Source organism: Lagenorhynchus albirostris, chromosome 6 (assembly GCF_949774975.1).
Source record: "Lagenorhynchus albirostris chromosome 6, mLagAlb1.1, whole genome shotgun sequence".
Taxonomy (NCBI): domain Eukaryota; kingdom Metazoa; phylum Chordata; class Mammalia; order Artiodactyla; family Delphinidae; genus Lagenorhynchus; species Lagenorhynchus albirostris.
The window spans coordinates 80637892-80644576 of record NC_083100.1 but is presented as its reverse complement, the minus strand read 5'-3'; the positions used below and the strand labels follow the sequence as shown (position 1 = coordinate 80644576).

At 47.1% G+C, this 6685-nt stretch overlaps 1 protein-coding gene across 2 annotated transcripts in view; it reads left to right on the top strand.

Annotated features, from left to right (window-relative positions):
- Positions 1 to 3369: 3369 nt before the first annotated feature.
- Positions 3370 to 6685, top strand: part of LYPD6 (LY6/PLAUR domain containing 6) — a 108665-nt gene continuing 105349 nt past the window's right edge. For both annotated transcript variants that reach the window (XM_060151504.1, XM_060151505.1), the window contains exon 1: positions 3370 to 3437. The gene's annotated coding sequence lies outside the window, so the exon portion shown is untranslated. The remainder of the gene's footprint in view (positions 3438 to 6685) is intronic.

The window sequence follows — 6685 nt, the reverse complement described above, 5'->3', positions numbered from 1 at the left end:
CTGCCAACAGTTTTGTTTGCAGAGCCAATGTTTTTAATTTTGATAAAGTCTAATTTATTTATTCTTTTATGGATTGTGCTTTGTATCTTAAAATTGTATATTTATATGTTAAAAGCCAAATTTATAAAAAAACCAAAAGAATAAATTCCTCCTGGCACCAACAGATTATCTACAAATAGTACATTAGCTATGTCTCCTAAATGTGACATCAAACAAGAAGAAATTAGATAATTTATGCTGGAAGAACTAGATTACAGTTACGAAAGATGACATAAGGATCTGACAATATCAATTTTTAAAACACAGAACTAAAGACTTTTAGATTCTGTACCTTTGTAGTATGTAAATACATGAAATAAAATGTTCATGGGGGCTTCAAACACCCATTCATTTATTAATCCATTTATTTCTTTAAAAATTTTTACTGAGCACCTACAATGAGCCAGACACTGTGTTCTGGATGATGGTACACAGATGAATATGAACGGAGATAGAACTTTGGACAAATAAATAAACAGGTTATAACACAATGTGGTAAGAACGATAGTTGGCATTTGTTCAAAGTAAACCATGCTTCTTTTTGCACAGGTGGTGGTTTCATCACACACATCTCAGTTTACAATTATTTTTCTGTGTGACAGGCCTTAATGTTTGTCTCTCTCATGGTCTATTCCAGGAGTATAAATACAATTTATGTTTTCTTCATAGTGGCTGGCACATAATACGAGCTGGATAAACAATTGTTGAATAAATAAAGTGCTTGCTATTGAAGTATAGAGAGGAAGAGTTGCTAACTCTGCTCCTGGGATCGCATTAAAAAAGGTGACTTTTGAAGTGAGTCTTGAAGCAGAGGTAGGAACTTGCTGGTGGGGGTGGGGTGAGGCTGGGGAGGAAGAGAAGGGCAGCAGGGCAGCACTGTACAGTCTTAGCCATGGGCATGTGAAGTCACACAACCCCTGTGGGAAGGACAAAAGGTCCCAGGAGGGTAGAATCATCCTATATAGGGAAGTGTGGGGAGCAGCAGATGAAGCCGAAATGGAAGGCAGGGGTCAGGATGGGAAGGAAAGGCCTTGTCAACCAGGATAGGTTTGAACTTCATAGCGATGGAGTTGGGGAGACTGAAGGATTTTAAGCTTTTAAGTGACATGAGCAGTAGAGCAGTAAAGACTATGGCTGAAGCCTGGATAAGAGATGATAAGGGTGTGGCAGTGGCAGCAGAGATGTTGAGGAGAGACAGACCTGAAAGCTATTCCAGGAGACCAAATTTATGGGACTTGGTGATTGATAAGATATGAAGGGTAAAGTAGGAGGAGAATTTAAAGTTTTAGCTCTTCTGATGCCTGCAGAGTATCGTATGTAGGGAGTTAACATATTATTTTTTTCCTGATTAATAAGTATTACATGTTCTTTAGAAAATATAGGAAAGCATAAAGAAGAAAAAAAAATCAGCTCTTATCTCAGCGCACAGAAATAACCACTGCTGATATTCTGAGTGCCTATCCTATCATTCTTCTAAAATAGATCCTAAGGATTCTATCTCCACAAGAAATCCACGGTCTCATGAACAACATTAATATATTGAATTTAATTTTGAACCCAAATGTTAAGTTTTGACTATACTGTGAGCTGAGTCAATTTTTTAAAAAAATCAAGTGAATTAGGTACATGGGTGGGAACTTCCAAAGAAAGAATTTCTTCCCTGGAAACTAAATAAGGGGCAGTGATGACACCCAGGACATGCCCTCATTCATACCAGATTCTCAGAGGTGACCTGCCCAGTCACTGAGGGACATTTCCAGGTTCCGTTTCATTAATTCATGTTCAATTCATTCAATGTGCTGATCCCTGCAGGAAGGCAGCTCTGCAGTGATCACCTCCCGTGTCCAAATGTTTGGAGTGCTAATTATTTTTGCCCACTTGAACCTAGAGCTTGTGTGAACCTGTGCACATAAACTAAGTAAGAGAAAAACTTTCTGAGGTCCAGGAGCTGTGAATCAAAAACGCATTATTTGAGACCCTTCCAGGTAGAGGAAATGGGAGGGAAGTTAAAAAAAAAAAAAGAAAAGGATATTTTTATGTTGAGAGGAGCGGGGAGGAGCAGTCAGGAAGATTCAGAGGATGTCTGCCTGAAAAGAAGCTCGAACAATAGAAAAGCTAAGGAGGAGAGAAAGGGGGCTCAACGATGGACAAATGTATCCACTGGGGCGGGCCGTCCTAGCGAAGGTAGCCTGCAGGCCAGGTACCAAGCGGAGGTGCTGCAGCTGGGGGCGAGCTCCCGGCTCCCGGACGGAACCCTTCCTCCCGACCTTCCCGGGGACCTTCCCTCGTCACGCCCGCCCCCGCCCCGGTCCTCGCCTGCCCTCAGCGGTGCTCAGAGGGTAGGCGGGTCCGCTTCCACTCTGAGGCTCTGGATTGAAAAGTCCCCGAGAGTCAAGTATGATTTACAACAGGAAAGAGAAAAATCAATACCTGCAGAGAGGTTTGGGGATGGGGGGTGGCGGTTACTTGAGGCAAACGTTTGGCAGAGGGTGGGAGAATTCTGCCTTGGGCTTTTCCCACTAAACCTACAACCCGACTCCCACTTCTTCACGAGGATCTGCCATCACCAACCCCGGCTCTCTCCCCAACTCCGTCGCCCGCCCCGCGGCGTGCGTCTTCTATTGCAAACGTCAGGTGGTCTAGGTTTGCCCTGAGTAAGGAGCTCGACGTGCTTTTCAGCTGTGGTTCTTAGGTGCCGGGGGTTTCGCACGGCCCTGGGGGTGGCGGGGAGTAGGCTTTGGCTGGGGCCATTTCACACGGCCAGGCTTTCCCTCACTCAGCTACTGGCCAGGGTGAAGCGAGCGGCGCAGGGGGTCGCTCACAGGAAAGGGGCAGTGCAACCTGAGCAAACATTGCTAGTTTTGAACGCTCACCGCGAACGGGCTTCAAGGGCAGGTCTCATATCCTCCCGGTTCCGTCCGCGGAACTCGGCAGACTCACTCTGCCGGCCGAAGCGCGGAGCCGGGCACCCCAGCTGCGCCGAGCCAGCAGCTCCGGCCCGCCTGAGTTTGGACACTGGGCGCTCAGGCAGACTCTCCCGGAGTTGGGTCGCGCGCTCCGGACCAATGAGCGTGCCCCGCGGAGGGCTCGGCTCCCCCCCGCGCGCGCTGATTGGTCCCGCGGCCGGCTAGGCCGGGCAGGCCAGTAGCGGCTGCGGGAGGCGGCGAGGGCCCGGCGCGAGTGGGAGTGGCGCGCGCCCCCCGCCACCCTGTCCCTCCCCGCCGCGTTCCCTCCTTCTTTTCCTCCCTCCCTCGCTCGCTCGCTCGCTCCCTCCTCGCACTCCCCGGCTCCGGCCGCGCGCTGGCGGGGCTCCGCATTGCACACTCCGGGGGCGCCGCAGTGTTCGTGGGATGGAGCAGCGGGCTGCCGCTGGCGGCCGGAATCCGCGTGCAGCCCGGGTGAGTAGAGGCGGGCTTCCCGGGAGAGCACAAAAGGAAACGGGGCTCCTGCCAGCGGCCCGAGCTTATGCGGGGCCTGGGCCAACCACGGAGTGGGCTGAGTCCCTGGAACTACCGAGTGCTAGGACAGTCTTTCCCCCCACAGCCCCTGGCCAGCAGAGCTGGTGTCTTCGCTTCTGCATCCCTCTCCGGTGTTTTGCCCCCGAGTGGGCAGTCCGCACTGCGCGCAGCCTGGGCAGGTCCGGAGGGGCGTGTGTGCGTGTGTGTAGTGCTGGTGCTCTGGGGGTGGGATGGAAATGTCAGGAGCTGCCAAGTTCACCGCTGGAGGAATCTTTCCCAAGAGTAATTCAGCACCTTCCCAGGGCCAGGCATGCGTCCACCAGGAACTCCAGCCGGAGGGAGAACCGGGGAGGCGGAGTGGCAGCGCCCCACATGTTGCTGCGGGGCGGGCGGGGGGTGGCGGTGGGCGGCGGCCATGGCCCGGCTGCGCCCACCCAGAACCAATGCGGTGGGGCGGTGAGCTGGGGCGCTTCCAGCCGTCGCGCTAACGGGCAAGGCCCTCCGACTGCCCACTATGGGGGTTCGGCGAGGTGGCGTCCACCCACTGAGCCAGAGCTTCGCCTGGGCTTGACTTGGCGACCCGCTTTTCTCTACATTAAAAGCAGTTCCATTGATTACATTTGGTTAAACATTCTATTTTAGCCTAAAGCTCTCTATCGGTCGGTCTATCTGACTCGCTCTGACCCCCGCCGCGATCTCACCAGCTCCACTCCCCCAACCCCTGCCTCGACCCTATTCCTCACAGTGAGGTTCAAAACTTGATGTTTGAGCATGATTTGTATCCGGCGTGGTCCCTGGCATCTCAGATGTCACAATCATTTGCCGTTTCCTAGGGGAGTCCAAGGACTTGTTGTAATTTGGGGGGTGGGGGTGGGGCGGGACATTGAGGAGGGAGCAACTCTTTGGTAGGGAGCTAGTTGGTAGAATAGCGTTGACCTCCCAGAGCCATATGACAAAAAGAATGTTAAGCTTCTCCCTCTGGTAACTCACCCAAGGTGTGACCTCCAAAATTCAGTTTTCTTTGTGGGAGGCTAGGGAGTTTAGATTCTCCAGGGGAAAGGTTATTTCTTGTTAAATTGACTTACAGTGACATATGCTCTGTTCTGCTCTTCACTGGCCAGCCATTGCAGATGCCTTGATATTATTAGGGCAATTCCCTTAAAGCCATTACGTTTTCTTACTCTAAGTAGCTCTTTGAAATTTTAGATCTGCACCCTATTTCTCTAGAAGACGTTAATGGTTACTGTATATGTGCTCATGTGTACCAAGTTTGCAAAAGATATTTGTGCAATCGTCCATGAAATGACTTAATACACATTTATGGTAAACCCATTTAAATGTAAACATCTATCTGCTTTCAATTTTACTTTCCTCCTTGACCAAAGGCACCAGACTGAAACAGGACTTAAAAGAGGCTTCCTTGTTTAAAAAGAGGTTTTACAGAACTCTAGTCCTGAGAGCAAACAGTACGCTTTTGAGCTTGTAGGCACACAAAGGCTGTTAAAAACTGTAAATTCGTTTTTTGGGGTTAAAAATATCAGAAATGCTTCCAGACCAAAAAGGGTAGCTACAATGCATAGGTCTACATTTTGAAGCTGTTGACAGTCTTTATAAGATGAATGTTTATAGCACAGAATGCATAAACGGGACTGATTATAGCAAATAATGCCAAGTAAAAAACCATACTTTGCATCATATGTACAGTTTACATGGCACACTGGAATCTACTATTAAAGTATCTGTGAGGAAGTCACCCTGATTTTACAGGTGGAACAGCTGAGGCTCTCAGAAGTTGAGTGACTTTTCCAAGGTGAATAGCAGAGTTCAAGTCAAGTTTTTTTTCCAAGTTCTTCCCTCCCTTGCTCCCTCCCTCCCTTTCTTCATGCTGGGCTTCCTTCTTTCCTAGTTCTAATTTCTGTACCTCTTTTTACTATTCAGTGCATAGCTTCCGGACCATTATGTACCATTCCCAAAAGGCTTTGCTCTCTGCAAAGTACCACATAGCTCCCTGTAAGGTGAGGGCTGATAAACATTTAAGGAGAAAGCTAATAATGGATTTTAAGGAACTATCCTTTTCCAAGGGGCATATTATTTTTATTAATGAGTTGTTAAATATACAAGTAATCAAAACCCTGAAGAATGATGGCCTTATGGTAGTGCTTCAGAAAAATCAAGTGACTAATAGTGGCATAGATGTTTGAGAAATACGTTAAGTCTCCCACTCTATAAGCGGAAACTCCTCATAAGTTCAATAGACAATTACAGTGAAGCCCTAATAAATGATTATTTCATTAGTGTCATTTGAATTTTAAAAAGAGTTGACAAAACAGATTACTTAAATAAACCCAGAGCCACTCTGGGAAAAAAAAAAAAAACCTCACTCATCAAAAGTCCTGAAATCCTCGCTAACTAGTTTACAAATGCAACAGAAAACATTGATTAAAGAGAAATCATGTTTTCACTTGCATAGCTAGCAATAAGGGGCTTACAGCTATCTGCCTATCTGATTATTTATTAAAAACCCATCACTTACACATCTTTTCTTGGAAAACGATTGCTCATGATCTTTATTTATGACACATTGCATAATATTTTTTAAGATGAGTAGAATTAATTTTGTTTGGATTAATGTAGGTAGAAATATTTGAAGGGTCAGTTTATTAAATTAAGCCCCTGAAGGGTGACAGATCCCAAGCACACTGAAAATGAGATGGCCAAAAATGAATGTGGAAAAATTCTTGCAGTAGAGTCCCAAAATAATAATGAAAGACTCTTACATACTGTGAAAGGAGAATTGTGGAACTACTTGGCTTACATTGTACCAAACAGATACTCAGAGATAAAAAGAGAACACAGTATAAATGAATTCTTTGCTTCTGCTTTTGCTGAGTAACATTCTTATACCCAGGCTTTCTCAGGCAATAAACACACTGGAGGTAATAGATCAAGAGAAGGCAAGTGCTCAGGATATTCCAGACCCAATCAACAGACTAGATACTAAATCACCAAGATGGCCATCACTGAAGTGTGTTGAACCTTAGTGTGTAAATGACAGCTCTCTGGGGCATTGCCTGGCGGCCTCACGGGGCTTTTGTCAGGGGAGGAGTTTCAGGGGGGACCCTGCAGCCATCAGGCCAGATCCATGTCCCTATAGATCAGTATTCAAAGTGAACACAGATTACAGTTAG